At 39.5% G+C, this 17525-nt stretch overlaps 1 long non-coding RNA gene across 1 annotated transcript; it reads left to right on the top strand.

The window, feature by feature from the left end:
• Positions 1-1799: 1799 nt before the first annotated feature.
• On the top strand, positions 1800-15755 carry LOC145438585 (uncharacterized). The gene is made up of 3 exons (XR_013914977.1): positions 1800-4557; positions 4618-4733; positions 15547-15755. It is a non-coding gene; the product is annotated as an uncharacterized LOC145438585 (long non-coding RNA).
• Positions 15756-17525: the final 1770 nt, after the last annotated feature.

Genomic DNA, 17525 nt, shown 5'->3' with positions numbered 1-17525 from the left:
AAACCAAGCTTGTCGCACAGGCATTTGCTATTCTCACGCTCGCGAGGATCAACTCTGACTTGATATGAACTGAATTTGATTCAAGTGGCAAGTTGTTGAATTCGGTTCTTTCAAAAGTGATAACGCACCCCTGCTTTAATCTTTAGTAGAGTTTATAAGGAATTTTACTCCCGAAGAACTTCTTTGCGGTATGGAACTTTAATATACAACCCGAATATTATCGGCCGACATTCGCCAGGGGCAATCGTCAGCACCAAGTAGAGAATTGGAAAGAATCATTGTATATGTAACTTCTGACAAATATATGTAGTTATATACCTTTACAAGCATCCTGTTTACGACAGATTTCAACTTCATTCCGAAACACCTCTCTATCAGGTTGATGTCGATAACGTAATATAAGGCAGGCCTGGAAGAGCTGTATTCGTCCGATAAGAAAGTTCACGAACCCTTACACAACCATGTCAAAATCGGAAGTAGTATTTAACAACATGTAAATAGTCATCGCAAAATTTATCGCGACCTTACCATGGAACCTCCCACATCGGCAAACGCCTTTGTTTTGCCATAGTCAGCTCATTATTAGGAAGGATGTGTAGATTATGTGAGAGGAATTGAGAAATATGAGAATGCTTCGTATGGATGGTATGCGGACATGTGGGCATGCAACACTTGAGCATTGAGCATTTAGCTTAATCGCAGTACTCTGGTTAGGATTGAAGTTGTAGGCTTAGATCTGGATGTATAAAGTCCAAGACCAAGCGCATGGATATCAGGGCTGTTCAAAAATACCCTTTTCTTCAGATTTTATTGGTTATTCAATAAAATTGTTAGGTTGGCTAAAAACCCTGCGCACCAAATTTGTCTCAATTCGAATCTGTGGAAGCGAAGCTATTAGAGTTTCAAAAAATCTAAATTATTAAAAACAGTTTTTTCAAATTGTACTGGCAACCCCATGAAATCGTCAAGTTGGCTACAAAAACTATTCATAGCATATTTAGCTCAATTCCAACGAGTGAAAGCGAAGTTATTTGTGTTCAAAATTTTGGGTTTGAAATTATACTATTTACGGTGGATAGTTATACAATTAAAATTAGGTAAATTGCTAAAATCCAAAGTTTTGTACTCCAACAACGTCGCTTCTTATGGTTGGAATTGAGCCATTGCTACAAATCGTGTTTCTAATCAACTTATGAATTTCACGGGGTTGACAGTAACATTTGAAAAAAAATCTATTTTTGAACAACCTTACCCCCAGTCATATCTGTCATACATATATTTGGTGTACAGGACCGCATGCGCTACAGACATTGATGTCATTTTAACAATATTTCAACGTATTTCTATAGTCCCCATTCTACTAATTAATATAGATGTGTCATTGAAAATCTCATACCGTACCATACTGTTCTAAGTACGATGAAACAGTAGAAACATCAAACATCATTTAGATCTGCTTGAACCTTTAACCTACACAACTTATAATAAGCCTTGACAAGCGGAGAACATGGCAGCATATCATCATGTGACTGCTCTGGACGATTTAAGCTGCTCAGTGCTCACGGCAGAATCATTGTGAAGGAGAAATAAATATGAAAGCGATTTGTCAGAGCACGTAACAGGAGTACTAGTTCACTTCCGTCCGTTGACATGATCTGCATGCGGACAAGTAAGGCTTAGATTGATCAGATGTTGAAGACCTGCGGAATAGTTATGTTTATAGCCCATATGGATTATCATGACAGCAGTGTTGCGGCGACTCACAATCCCCAAAATATCCACCAGAGCAGTGCTTTTCAACCTGTGTGATGTTACGCACTTGTGCGGATGCCACTCGCGGAAAATACGCTGTATTTTGGATAAGAGTGCTGGATGGTTCTTATGAAGACCTGACCATCCAAAGCACTAGAAGTTCTTGTAAAAAAACCAAAAACTTAATTTGGCTGAAAGGATTTTAGTGCCCTATCGTTGAAATCAAAATGAGGAAAAAGAATTGTCTTTTTAATGAGGCACTCGATGGCCTAAACCAGTAGCGTAATTGTTGGAAATCTGACCAAATATTGACAAGTATCTTCATTCTCTTTGGTATAACAATTTTCGATTTGTTTTTGCGGATGGAATTGTTTTACAAAAAAAATTGCGGATGGTGCTCAAAAGGGTTGAAAAGCACTGCACCAGAGGATAATAAATCAACGAAATCGCGAGACTGGCGTTTTGAAATTGTCTTTGAGACACAATTTCTTCAGGATAGTGGTTGGACCAGCGTCGTTTTTGCATTGGATACCGAAGTGAATTACCGGATCACTGACTCGGTGGCTGTCCATGCCCACTGGCTAAGGTTAATGCATGGGCCTAATTGCGCTTATGTTAAGCTATGCCCGTATTGATGTCAGTGAAGGAAAAGGCCAGACGGGATGAAACAGAAATGCCTTGTTGCGTTGTGGTATAGATGGAACTCTGCAATTGACTGCTTGACCCCCTCAGCAAATAGTACCTGTCAATTATATCCTACCAAAGCGGATATTGGTACCGAAAGTTTGTAAGTTGATTGTGCTAAAATCGACATTGAATGTACAGTGTGCAGTATTGCATTGCATATTTCCTTCCTGATCAATGGAATGCTCGTGTCCACGGAGTGAATGCAAGTAGTTGTAGGCTTGTGCATTAATTAGGGAGATGTGACTTTAAATTGATTTAGAAATTTATAACATATTTCTCTTCATCCATAGAGTACATGTTTTACTTAAGACTTGGCGTACGAAACTGATTAAAAATATCCCAAGTAGCCCTGTTTAAAGGTAACTCGTTTAAGACCAATTATGTCTGAAAGCTAAGAAAACTTACAGTAAAGTCAATCTTCTTTAGAAAGAAACTGGTCGATCAAAATCAAATAAATTGTTTATATCAGCACTTTGCCTTGCAGAAATATAATCAATAATCACGTATAACGCGTTTATATAAAAACATAGCTGCGAATTAAAGATTCCGAAATTTTCTCTCGAGGTGAATAGCGCATACATTTGTCGTAATAACATTTTGGGTTAATTGCGATTTATAAATTCCAGTGGTTCACAATATTCGTTTCAAAATTTTACTAGTCCCAAGCTGAAAATGTTGATATCCACAGATTCACTTGGTCACGATAGACACCGTTGTGACTCACTAATAAACTATAGCACCTCAAATCTGCATAGGAAATGATCGGCGTTTCAAGGGCGACCATCAAGTTACCGAAAACAAAATGGATGCAGCTTGCGCTGGCGCCACAATCTCAATCGCCAAGCAGATTAAAATGACACTGTGTCACCTTATAATACCGTGATATTTTTCGAGTTCTTTTCCTATTTATGATCAACACCGTGTAATTTGACTTAGGCTCAGCACGAGGTATATGTAATAAAACTATATTGTAGTACCATTTGAAACAAGGACACGTCTTTAATTTAACTAATTTGCTATACTAATATGAAAGCGATGCATTAATATTGTGTTAATAAATTCGAAAATGAATGCTTCAGTGGTTCTATACGTTTTTCTGAATTCGTACCACCTCGAGGTTCTGTGATTTTGTTGCGCACCAACAAATTGACGAAAAACTCAAATTAGTTGAAATCTATATAGGATTGTTACCACGGGTGGATTAGCAAATAAGTCGGCCTGTAAATTTCGAAACAATTGCACCCACCAGCTAATCCGCCCCTAATTATTAAGAACATATGCCAACAAGGCCAAATTTAATGTGACGGTTGCAATAGTTTCTTGCACACAAGCTGATCTAAAGGCGGGGTGCAAATGAGTCGAATGAAGTATTTAACTGTGCATTCGATGAAGACATTCCTTACATTAGCAAAGATTACGTTAACGATTTGTGAAAACTGTACTTTAAAAGGAGTGTCAGGCAAAAATATTCGGGTTTATTTCAGTATGAATAAATTGTTCAATTGTATACTGAAATGCTGTACCTCCACGAAGCTCCTTAGAGAAATGCATCTACTGCATACCATCTGAAATGACCAGCTGTGGAACCAATGCTTTACACAAACGGTAGGTGTTGTATGCAGCATTAAAGACACGTTTTAATGAGTCAGTAGATAGGTGATCAATCACTGATCACACTCTCCGGGTAAACACGACGTAATTAAGTCGATTCTAAACTACTATGAAGTTTACGAAGACTGCTATGTGACGTTTGACACGCATCACTGAACTACATACGCAATTACACATGTATTCTGATGGAAACTGCGAGAATGATATAACCACTCTTGCGCTCTGTCTACATTATTCTTTACTATGCCACTAATTTACGGGCAGGTAAGGGTCAATGGATTTTGGAATACACAAAATACTCTGGAACTAATCCGATTCATAAACTGACTGCCGATTAACTCTACAGTACCGCATTGTTTTACAGTACTGCATTGTTTTCAGGTATTTCAAGTATATACTCAACAACAACTAGGTCACTGATCTTCAGCATAGCACCGATTCCTTATCGCGACTGCGCTAGTAAACAACCTATATCGTTTCTACCTTTCGGCGAGTACTACAGCAACGGTATTTGCCTTTAAAATTCCATTCATTCAGGAAAAAAATTCCACTCTGTGTTTACTCCAGCGTGGTGACATCGACGACCCCGCCATTTTGTTTTCTACTACAAAGCCTCTTCGACGAATATTGACTACGTATCGCGGCACATAATTCGGCGAACATTTCTTCATGCTTATTACCAGGTACAAGCATGTCGGTAGTTATTCATCAATGTTGAGTTTGGGCGGCACGATATTACTCGCATTAAAACGTATGAACATGATCATGAACATCAGATGGGAATTCGCTATTTATTTCTCGAATCGCTAGTTTTAAACAGGACACAGTAAGCCATAGGCGATGTCTGCAGAAAAGAAAGTTATTTCTAGTTCTCTACCGGTTGCTGACCATTAATTACCCCTGACGAATGTCAGCCGAAAATATTCGGGTTTATTTCTATGTGAATATATTATTCAATATAACTATAACAGACGGTGCAGGCTACTCTAGCCACATTTGGTTATGTTTTGTTTGTTTGATGTATTCATGGTGTTTGTCGATTACTATGGTCATTTACACCAGGCCAATTTCTTCATTTTAATCCCGTAACTGCCGACTTGTAGCACGGCCCACTTCTAGGCTTTTATAAGACACCGCTTACACGGACGATATGGCGAGGAGGAGCCCAGATAAACCTCCAACACTTAGGTAGGAATTGTGGAGTCGACCTCGGTCGGACTCGAACCCGCAACCCATTGGTGTTACAGCTGTGGATTATACCACTACGCTATCTCGCCACAACTAGCCACCGTTAATAACGAGCCTGCGGCATCGACACCATATGTACAATTGAATTACATATTCATCCCAAATATTTTACATTCGGCAGAGGTGATTATCACCAACAAGTGTAGATTTCGAAAAAGCGTTGTATATCAACCAGAGTCCATTCTCATAAGCACGACCATGGAAAATGTCTGTACAGTGTACAGCACCCAGCTAGGCTATTAGCACGGTACAGTTCCTCTGTAGCATTTTCGGGAAAACCAGAAATCCTATAATATTAACATGAGAGCATAGAAACATTTCGCAAATTACATTAGAATTGCCGGCATTTCGCTCTATAATTAGCGTGACCAGACAACTAGAAAATCTAGCAAGCAGCAGTTGATAGGAATGAGGAAAATTGTCAGTATGACGTCAGACACCCGATTTCCTTTCCATCTCAACAACAACAACAACTGACCATTCCAAATCGATATGGTATTATTGACGTGAGCAAGCCAACTCTCTTTTCGCTGTGTTGAAATTCTTGTCAACACATATTAATGAGCGGTTATAACATTATTATTCGCTCAGGACATGCAATGTCATATTCGGTGATACGATTGTTGATTAGCAATGTACTTGACAATTATCTACTAGTTGCTGACGATTACCCCCGTCGAGTGACAGCAGAACATATTCTAGTTTATTTCAATATGAATATACTATTCCATTGTCTGTACCTCCAAGAAGCTCACAATATAGTATGTTGATTCGATAAAAACGGTAACAAATGACGTGTATACAATTATACATGTATGTGGCGTTTATATCTTGAACAATTATCCGATAAACCATCACTCTTACGTTGTATCGCGCATAATAATCAGTAGGGCAATCAGTAGACTAATCAGTTTTTGTTGCAGTTAAATCCGTGGGAAGTTGCATTTATTTTTGACAAAAGTTGCAGTAAAAAGTTGCATTTATTTTTTCACAAAAGTTGCACTAAAAGACCACAGCATTCTACATATCTTCCGAGTATTAAGAAAGCGGCCGGAAGCTGTAAAAAAAAGTGGCAAAAGTTGCAAAAACTTGCCCTAATAATCAGTAATCAATTAGTTCTTATGAGCTGTAAGAGCATGAAAATCGCAAATATATGTACACAGCAAACTTGGCTCGTTTCGCACTGTACAATTCTCCAGCAACATTTTCAGGAAAACCAAAAATTAGATGATAATTAAAATTAGGGCACTAAAACATCTAAATTAGCTTATAATTAGTACTAGAGCAAAAAAATATTTCACAAATTAGATTATAATCAGATCACCGGCATTTCAGACTAGAATTATCTAGTTGTCTAAGTCTGCTCAGCACAGACCTTCGGATACGGTCACGGTGCCTCAGTTTGACGAAACCAAAATGGCTGCTGTGATTGTCCTTAAAATTTCGATTTCATCCGAATTAAATGTTTAACACTTCGAAGCATCACGTTTTTGTGACACAATGAAAGCAAACCAAAATTACAGTCATTTGCATAGTAAAAGAACCACCCCAGCAGTGTTGAAATAATCTCAGATTCATTCACTGAATGTATGCTTTCTATATCATATTCAATTTAATATTACTATAGTAGAGTACTATATAAATTTGACATATACTTCCACATAATTTGATCGGATTTTATAAAACAATATTCGTGTTTCTGGATGTATCGTCAAGTACTGGATAGGATTAAGCTAGTCCTGCTACATGTAAACACATAACTATTTGTCGCACACAAGTCATAACCTCTCCGTCCATGCCACGGATTTCACCTTTGCTAACCAAATGCGACCATCAGTACCGTAACCACGCCTTCGTTTACTGTCATTGTATAACTCGTACAGTGCCACAATTTCTTAAGTTGACAACCAAGGCGATAATCAAAGACAAAGAGCAACATTTTTCGTTTTTAATTCAATATAAGTATTAAAAGAGCTACTTTAAGGTACATAACTTCAATACACATTTGAATAGAATATTCACATTAAAATAAACCCGAATTATTATCCTTTCTCTATTTATATGTCGATGCGTAAGCATAATGCGTATGCTTGACTACAAGAATATCCAGATCTTGTGAAGTTTTAGACCTGATGAAACGTTATATGAAAAAAGCACGCCTATCAGCGTTTGGTTAATTGGCCGTAATCTATGAGCCAAGTCCAGAAGACCAGGTTTTCAAGGGACATCTTGAACGAGACGAACAGTATTGTTGTGCAGTTTGAATCCTCTATATAGCCGCGATTGCTTACTGAGGCTGTAGTTTTATAATGATTTGTTCTACCTCTACCATATGTATATTATAGGCTTGCATATTGATTTCATATGTTTCCAGTTCAACTTATTTCTAGTGACGACACAATGATTTCTAAGACTATAACATGCTCTTGATCTAAGGAGAATATGTGTGGCGACTGATTTACCCGGCAGAATCAATCAAAAAAATGAAATTTATAGACAGATTTGTAAGTCCTAAAATTGGAGTGAAAACAATATTCCAAATTTGCCACTGCCCATTCCAGTTGAATCGAAATCAAAGCTACGGTTTCAATTCGTAGCCTGCAGGACGCAGTCAGATAATCGTTACGTGAATGTATTCAAGCACATAGAATCGAACTATAGGGTGAAATCCGGGGAACATCGAAGTATATTCCACATTTAAATAATAATCTAACGTTTCAAGATACCAGATGGGTCTATTTGCTATATAATATGTTCCATACATATAGTCTCCGTGAATGTAAGACTCGGAACTCTATCAAAGTTCTCAGAACTGATAAGCATAAATAAAATTTATGTAATATGAATATATGATATCTTCAATACTAAAATATTGCATTTTCGTCTCTAAAACTTTATTCATCAAATCAAAATTTACGATGGAGTAGCTCACCTAAATGACTATATATACACTCCGTTCTGACGATATAATTACGAACCAAGTACCGTCTATATACCGTGATACATATTTCAGCGATATTACAAATGGGGAATTTCGGTGACCACCAGACACTTTGAGGTACGACCGTTAACACCACAAGGACGCAAGCCACTTCATCGCACGGGGGTTGTTTTGATGAGCATTCCAAATAGGTCAAACGCTATAATTTCCACAATAATAAATTGTTCAAATATGAGTCAGAACGCTCTGAATAACAGGAATGTGATAAGAATCGGTTATAAGTGGCCCTTGCTTTAAAGAAGGGTAAACATATCGTATATAATGACGAAATCTAAACGTTTTATCCTTCATAAAGGTATAGGCTATCTAGACATTTTACTTCCACTTCGAAATGTTTACAAAAATCCATTTTCTCTTGTGATAGGCTATACATAACAATTTTTCAATAGTAGCTTCAAGATAAGCTGCTAGATAGAAATGATCAGGCTTGACGGTATATGTTCATTTTTGGCATTCGTTCGTGTCAAATCGATTTTCAAGACTCGACCACGTATTTCAAGAAAGGCAATATCAGAATTTGATTTGAAATAATAGAAGTCAACCCAATTTCTACATGAATAGTATGATCTTATTTTCAAGAAAAGTCATTTTGTTGCTGTTTATCAGTAAGCCTATACAGTTATCATTTGCACAAGACAGATGACCAGGCCGTGTTATTTTTGGCATGTGCCAAAACTGCCAAAAATAACTTATTTTTGGCATTTTTCGATTTTTATTTTTGGCAGTTTTGGCATCGTCCTCTAGATAGATAATTTCAGCCTCGAATTAGTCACAAAAACGCTTTATTTGGGCTAGTTTGTCAAAAGACACCACAAAATGTGCTGCATCCACGTATAATCAGTGACAACAAACAATAAGAAGAAGAAAAAACCTAACGATTTCATAGGGTAATAATATCGAACGAAACCACAAAATGTGCAGTATCCATCGGACTCGGTGCCAATAAGCAAAAAAAAGAAAGAAAAGCCTAACGAACACGCTCAACAGCTGATTGTTACAGGTGTTGAATAGACTTAAATCGTTAGCACTGTAACAGTGCTTCCAAACTCAGGTTAGCTAAGTTTCTCCTAAATTCATTTCTCGCCCAGCGAATCTTGGAAATATCGGCTTCAACAGTAGCCATTGAAGGAAAGAATGTTGCCAGTCATCCACAAAAGGTTTTCAGAGCTTCAAAATCTTTGGAGGGCCGAACTGGCTTCCATGCATCATGAAAAGAGATCACTTCGCCAGTGCCATCGATCTCATCGCGGAAAAAATTTTCTTCCCGATCCTTTTCCAGGAGTTTCCTGTGTTGTCTCTCAACACATTCTATTTAGTAGCCCGACTATCATTACTCCTTCAGTCTACCGATATATTTTCGGAGGACTTTTGTCACTTCAGGTGGCTTTAATATTACCAACTCGCATGGAAGAGTCCTGGGAAGGTTAGCTTGTTTAAGAACATTGACGCAACAAGACTGTCAGGCAAAACGAGACTATGCAGCTCAGAAATAGCCAGACAATTTGTTGCGTCACAATGTTAAACTCGATCACAATGCAAAAATCGTTGTTGATTTTTGGGGTTCCAGCTCCATGAGCAGAATATAATTTATATTTTAATAATCAGTACTGCGGCAGCTTCTCATTGATACCCGTTTTGTCAAATTTAGTGCTCGACAAGCCGGTCAAAATTGGTCGTAAAATTGCTTTTGGACAAATGGAAAGTATGACGTAAACCAAATGCAGTCAGCCGTTCAATCACGCTGTGGCCACACCATTTAGGACACCATGCTTTCACCCCTAATGGGTGGGCTGGACTCAGATTAAGAAATCTGCCTTTCACAAACGCTCTTCTCGCTTGTAACGCGGTCCAGTTAACACAACACCATGAACGAAATACACTATCTGGCAGGCCGTGTTATTTTTGGCATATGCCAAAAATTGCTTATTTTTGGCATTTTCAAATTTTTATTTTTGGCAGTTTTGGCATCTGGCTCCTGAAATGCCAAAAATAACACGGCCTGCAGATGACGATTGCACGATAATTGAGTTAAATTTGAACTGAAACTTCGTGGGGGTCCGCGGGGTCCGTGACGGTCCGAAAAGGGTCCGTTAAGACAAGAACGTTGAGAAGCACTGCACTAGAAAGTCTGTACAATCGGTGGTGATGGTATTTTTATCTGCTCAAGATTGGAGCTGTGCAAAATCGAGTAGGCTACCCGAGTGATGCGATTCTGAACCGAGTATTACGCCTCGAATCGAGTGAGTATCACTCATGACTTCGTAACGATACGAAAAACGTGACCACAAAGAATTTAATGCCAGTTCTACATCACATTAAATGTAATTTGGTATCTTTCGACCACTTTGGGACAATGCTGTGGGTCGATAACGACTTCACATATAGGCTATGTCATTTACACTAACGTACGTAGCTTTGCACTCCATGTTTCGTGTGCTACGATACGACCAATCGAGGTTGCAAGGCTTCTACATTAGAATATACCATCTATATTACAATTTTCGTTTAGAAATTTCTAGACATACACAACAAATTATAAGTTGCAGGAGCAAGATATTGTCCACATAGATCCCGCTGGTTTCATAGTCTGGCGCCTCCATGCGGTTCATGTGCCGTTCGGTCTGCCATTGAAAGTCAGCTATAGACTGCATTTCCTCACGGCTGCGATCACACCAACTTATTCTGCTCTGTCACGCGCTTAAATGGATGCAGAATCATTTTAGAGGTCTTGCGTAAATCTCCGTGTGAGTGAGAAGGAGTGGACGCGAGTTCAGACCGAAAGAAGAACACATAAAATCGATTCTATCATTCCCATAAAACCTCGGAAGCCAGAACGCAACTACCAACTAGTTTACTGGTTGCGATAGTAAAAACGAACGAAGAATTCTATACTTGTTTTCTGGCACCTATCCTCAAATCACAGGCTCAAAGAAAATTTAACCAGACTTCATCTTTCACTGATCATAGGTAGCAGCATTATCGCTCCGCATTGCACATGCTGCACTATAACACGATTCAAACTCATGGCGTCCGAACAGTAGCCGTCTAGTAGCTGACCAATGATCGATCTTTCGCTTCCTGATGTTTGTAACACACTGTCGAAAGCGTTGACCCCAATTAGCCATTTAATGTTGTGTTTGAAACTAGAGCACCGCGTGTTGAGCAGATCATCCGTCAGTAATTAATCGCCACAGGCGATTTCCAAGGGACATACAACATCAGCTACTATAAGTAAATCGCCTTAGATCATGAGTGCGGGGACTTTTTGAGCACTGCAGGCTACATGAACTGCATAAACTTGTCGGAGGGCAGCAGTATTTTAAGCTTTTGCATTTCCGTATAAAAGAAACCGAAGCACACGGGGATGGTGTTACATCGGGAAGGACAATTGTAATGGGGATGGCTAAATGATCGGATCTTTGGACTTAACATTTTGCTATTCGCAATATTCATTGAAACGCGTTCATCTGTTGCCATGCGGTGGAACCAGATCTGCCCCCAAAATAGAATCTGGGCTTGTAGGTTGGGACCAATGTTCTCTCTAATTTTTGACGAGTCTGCGCACACTCCTCTACTCACTGCGCAGACCCTTGGATTACAGCGCGTAACTACTAAAAAAAGATCATCACTTCGGATTTTTTTGTGCGCAACTAAGATTTTCCGTGCGCAGAGATCGCGTTAGCACTGCGCAATTGCACACGTGCGCAGCTTAGAGGGAACTTTGCTTGGGACCGCACCCGAAGATTGCTTGCAGTCTGGTTTGAGCCCAAAAATCAGTATAGACCAAGTCCTGTGGTCTGGTATTTATTTGGTACCAGTGTTGCTGTTTTTTTTTGTTTTACTTTTACTGTTTTGCGTTTGCGTTATTTATTCTTTTGTTAAAGTGTTGTTGACTGGCAGTTACATGACAGGCTATAATATACTAGGGTTACCATATTTTGGAAATGTGAAAATAGGACATTTTTTCAAAATTTTCCGACTTGCAATACTGGAGTGAAATCCAGAAAAAGTGGTAGATTTTCCCCGACTCTGTGGTTGGTTGACTAAAAAAAAGGTCAACTTTTCAGCTCAGCTCCCGAAATAGCTACCGGGGCGTTACTTCAGTGCTGATTTACTGTATCTCACTCGAATTTTACCCCATATTTAAACCAAATTCTCAAAAAAGAGGACGAAATCTCAAAAAAGAAGACATTTGGGCGTCCTCCGAGGACACTTTCAAAAAAGTAAAACAAAGAGGACAAATCCTCTTAAAATAGGACGAGGACGTATGGTAACCCTACAATATACTATCATTACGCCTCGACCACAGCTGACCCGATGACTCCACAATACACATCTTGTTGTGGTCGTATCGGTGTGTTTGTCCTTTTGCATATTTGTGTAAACTCACATTATACAAATAAAGAATCAGTCTGTCTGTTCAAGATCCAATTCTATAGTGACGGCTCCAGATTACCTGACCACGATCCACTATCGACCTCGCCCACCGACACACGCCAACTCATTTTTATCACTTGTCCTTTTTATGTTACCATTACTTTCCATTCACTGTGCATCATGCCTCTTCTTTACATCGCGTAGGTTCAGGTGGGAGTATAATTGAAGAGACTGCACAAAGTCGTTTAGACACCTTCAAGTTCAAATTCATAAAATTTCATCACTTCAAAACATCACTAGACAGCAATACAATGAATGATAGGAAGATGCCGAAATGACTAGGAGTAGTCTTAAGATCAGACACCCACCCGGTCCCAGGCAATGTAAAGAGGAGGCATGAACACTGAATGAAAGTAAAAGAAGATAATGTAAAGAGGCAAGTGACAGAAGGCGAGATCGATAGGTCAGGTCGCTGCGGTCACTGCGGCGAAAATTCCAAGGACTTCTTTACCTCGGTATCAAAAGTGCATAAGTAGACTACGGTCAACGTGGAAGGCCATCGCTCCATCAAATATGCCGGACCTGACGTGCGGAACAATATCTCACCGTCTCGGACAGTCGTCGAACATGTCCAGGGTCCAAGTCGAAATACAAGCAATTTTTACTGAATGAATACTAGTTAGCCCTCAAGTTTATTCAATCACTATCTATCTGACATATTGATCTCGTCTCCCGTCACGTGCCACCTCATTTTGTCGCTTATTCTTTTCATTCAGTGTGCAACCATAGTGTCCTATATGGTGTGGACACAAGCAAATCTCACGGCTCAGTGAAATTGGTCAACGTCACACTTTCCATTTGGTCAAAGGCAACTTTAAGGCCATTTTTCACCGGCTTGCCGAGCGCTAAATTCGATAAAACGGGTATCAAGGGAAAGCTGCTGCTGTACGAATTACGAAAATATAAATGTTATCCTTTAGGATAGGGTTACCATATTTTTGTGACACAAATTCCGAACGCTCTTCAGCGCCCACTAGTGGATTTTAAAATGAGGTATGAGCACATTGTCGATCAATATGACGTCACACCAGCAAGTTCAAGTTCAAGTTTATTCATAAAATTTCATCATTTCAAAACATCACAAGACAGCAATACAATGAATGATAGGAAGATGCCGAAACGACTAGAAGTAGTCTTAAGATCAGACACCCACCTGGGCCAAGGCGATGTAAAGAGGACGCATACACACTGAATGAAAGTAAAAGAAACTAATACAAAGTGGCAAGTGATGGAAGGCGAGATCGATATATGTCACGTCGTGGTCCGGTAAATGGCGAGGGCTGACTAGAGGTGGTCAATGCAAAGCTTTGTCCATCGACTAGAGGGGGTCACGATCCAGTTCAGGAGTATGTAGTTGTGTGTTATCAGAGTTAGCGGTAGAGCTGTTGAAGGATGATGAATTCGAAAATGCAAGGAGCGCAATTGTACACCGTTAAGTCATGTTTATGTCACACCGATGAATTTATTTATCATCTATGCCGATGCCCACTGCACCACTGAGCTATATAAACACGGCAAATCGGGTGGTTTCCAATCTTTTATGGTCGCGACTCCATTTCCAATTTGCCGTGGTTCAGCTTCAAATTTGATAAGCAGATTAGTTACTAGATTACTAGTTAAAGGTCGGTACATTTGCCCAGACTGAATCACGGCCTATTTTGGAAGCTGATTACGTTCAACATCTTCGCGAACCTCAGAATAATGGCATACTATACCCCAGGTTTAAATCCACTATCTCTGAATAATAAAGCATCCAAATGGTCTCTAAACCGACCCTATGAATACACCGTTATCTTGTAATTGCTATTGCAATTAAACTGAATTCTGTAAATGACTGCTATTTTTATTATTTTTGATCGCAGTTTTTGCGAGGGTGGTAGTCCCCATATTAAAACCAATATATGCGATTCTAAATCGCGCCCAGCGTGATGAAAAATTTCATGTAGGTAGCATAAATCTGCCCAAAATAATTTTGCTTATCTTGATTTACGAAAAAATTAAGAGCTTACTTCAAGCCTTCAAAATTCCGGACAATTGGGCATATTTTAGAAATTCCTCCCGAACGCAGTTTTAACAGTGAAATTCCGGACATGTCCGGGAAATTCCGGACGTATGGCAACTCAACTTCAGGAGGATTTGTCCACATTTCTAAGGTTTTTGAAAACGCCCTCCGAGGACACCTAAATGTCCTCCTTTTTGAGATTTTGTCCTTTTTTTTTGAGAATTTTTGTTAAATATAGGGCAAATTCGACTGAGATACAGTAAATCACCACTGAAGTAACGTTCCGGCGGCTATTTCGGGAGTTCAGCCGGAAAGTTGATCATCTGTTTTTAGTCAACCACCTGATAATGTGAAACAAAAACTGTATTTCGAGAACTGAGCGAGAATGTTGACCTTTTTTTAGTCAACCGGCCACGAAATCGGATAAATTTACCATTTTCTCAAGATTTTCCTCCGGTATTCCAAGTTTGAGAAAGTGTCCTCCTTCCGATTCCATAATATGGTAACCCTAATATAGGACACTATGGTGCAACTGTGCATGCCTCCTTTGTTACATCGCCTAGGTCCAGGTGGGTGTCTGATTTCAAAGACTTCTCCCAAGTCATTTTGACACCTTTTTATCTTTTCATTGCATCGCAGTATTGTGGTGTTTCGAAATGATCAAATTATATTAATAAACCGATACTTGTGTCGCAATCCAGTGGTGCTTTTAAAAGGATACAACTACTAATAATAAACTTAACACCACATGCACCTTTGAGAACCACATACAGCTATTACATATCTAATCTATAAAACTATCCAGCAGCACTGCATATTGGTCGCTGATCCTGTGATCTGCGATAAAATATACCGCACTTACATGTCGGCCTTCAACCATGGAAGGACTCTCGCTCCATCCGCAGTCGACACTGTTAATTTCATCCCTATAGTACTGGCTACTAGTGCGGAGCGGATCGACAAATTCTCTGGTCCGGCTCCGATCCGGTTGTGCAATTCTCTGGTCCGGTTCCGGCCGCATCAGGAAAAGTACTGATCCGGCTCCGGCCAAAAATGAAAAAGTCCGGCCAGAAATCCGGCCCTAGTCGGTACGGAGGTTCCGTGAATTGATAAATATGCCTCGTTTATGTTCACACTGGCTTGATGCAGTGTTGGGATGACTCGAGTCAACTTTTTCGTATAACTTGACTTGACTCGAGTCACTTTGCAAAAATGACTTGACTTGACTTGGCGCTTCAAAAATGCGAATTGACTCGTGACTCGGAGCAAAATTTACGAGTCAATTTCGAGTCATCAAGTAGGCTAAACGGTATCGATTAAATCACTGAATTTTGTGAATGTTATAGTATTACGCGCAATACGCGTGCTGTGTTACGTGCGGGAGTAACCAGTCATTCATTGATTGTACGTTTCACTGATCCTCTATTGTTACACCACAAATAGATTGACCACAAACGTAATGATCACAGCTTACGTTGTTAGTAACTTAGTATTAGGAGTTGCAATAGATTAACCTCATAACAACGTATCTTTGTTTCTTAGACGGCCCAGTGCTTAAATTCCACGGTGATCGCCTTAACCGACCCTCTTGTATGGTTTAAATCAGTGATTCCCAAGCGCGGCCCCGAGGGCCGCATGCGGCCCTCAGATAGCCTTCTTGCGGCCCCCAAAATATATTCAGAAATCGATTTATGACAAAAAATAAAATTTATATTTATAAAATACTCTTGCTTGGCTTGGCCTCTGTAGTTTTTAATTATAAAATTGCAGGAAAGTTGTGAGTATAGACTGCTAACGTTACGTCACTGCTGTTTCAATGCAATGTGCCCTAAACTTTCCAGTTGAACGAGCAGTAGCTATAGATATAAATAGGTATTGATAACTTTCAAAACCGGAGAAAAATCCTGAAAAAATGGTAAATTTTTCCCACATCGTGGTCGCTTGATCAAAAAAGAAAAAGAGACTCAACTCCCGGAAAATACAGTTTTTCTTTCACATTAACAGGTGGTTGACTGAAAAAAAGGTCAAATTTCCCGTCCAGCTCCCGAAATAGCCGCCGTATAGCGTTCCTACAGTGCTGACCTAATGTATATCAGTCGAATTTGGCCCTATATGTATCCAAAATCTTCAAAAAAGAAGACAAAATCTCAAAAAAGAAGACATTTGGGCGTCCTCTGAAGACACTTTAAAAAAATCAAAAAAGAGGACAAATCATCTTAAAAGAGGACGTATGGTAACCCTATGGTAACTAGATGTACAACACGTGACTCACGGTTGAATACGCCGAGATGCATACTGCTTAGCCGGCTAAAAGCAGCATAATTGGTAGTCCTATAGTCAGTGCCGTAACTGCGGCACTCCAAACCCCCCAATTGAGGGGGCCGAGCTCGAAGGGGGCCCAAAATTATTTCGTGAATTAGCATAAATTATAGAGTATTTTTTGAAAATTTTTGCAACTTTTTCAAAATTTTTTCGCTCTGTGCGCGATTCCAATTCGCCGCATATCTTGATTATTGGGTACTCTTCCCCAAGAAAAAATACGCAAGATTTAAGAAATGGGCATATCAGCGTTGGCCATGACCGCACCACAACGCACCAAGACATATAAAGTTTTAGGCCATGTAACATGTGACTCCAAGAAGTGTGTCAGAACGATCGGCAGCTAGAAAGCCTTGGCCGTAAAGGACTGCTTTTATGCTGACCAAAAACTTCGAAATACCAAAAACTTCGTTATACATACAAAATACATATACGTTTCATTGTCCATATAGGCGCCTTAAGGACTGG

This window comes from Botryllus schlosseri, chromosome 5 (genome assembly GCF_051294905.1).
Source record: "Botryllus schlosseri isolate E-star chromosome 5, Bs_hap1, whole genome shotgun sequence".
NCBI lineage: Eukaryota > Metazoa > Chordata > Ascidiacea > Stolidobranchia > Styelidae > Botryllus > Botryllus schlosseri.
The sequence above is the reverse complement of the archived record's forward strand: the minus strand, read 5'-3'. Positions and strand labels throughout refer to the sequence as shown.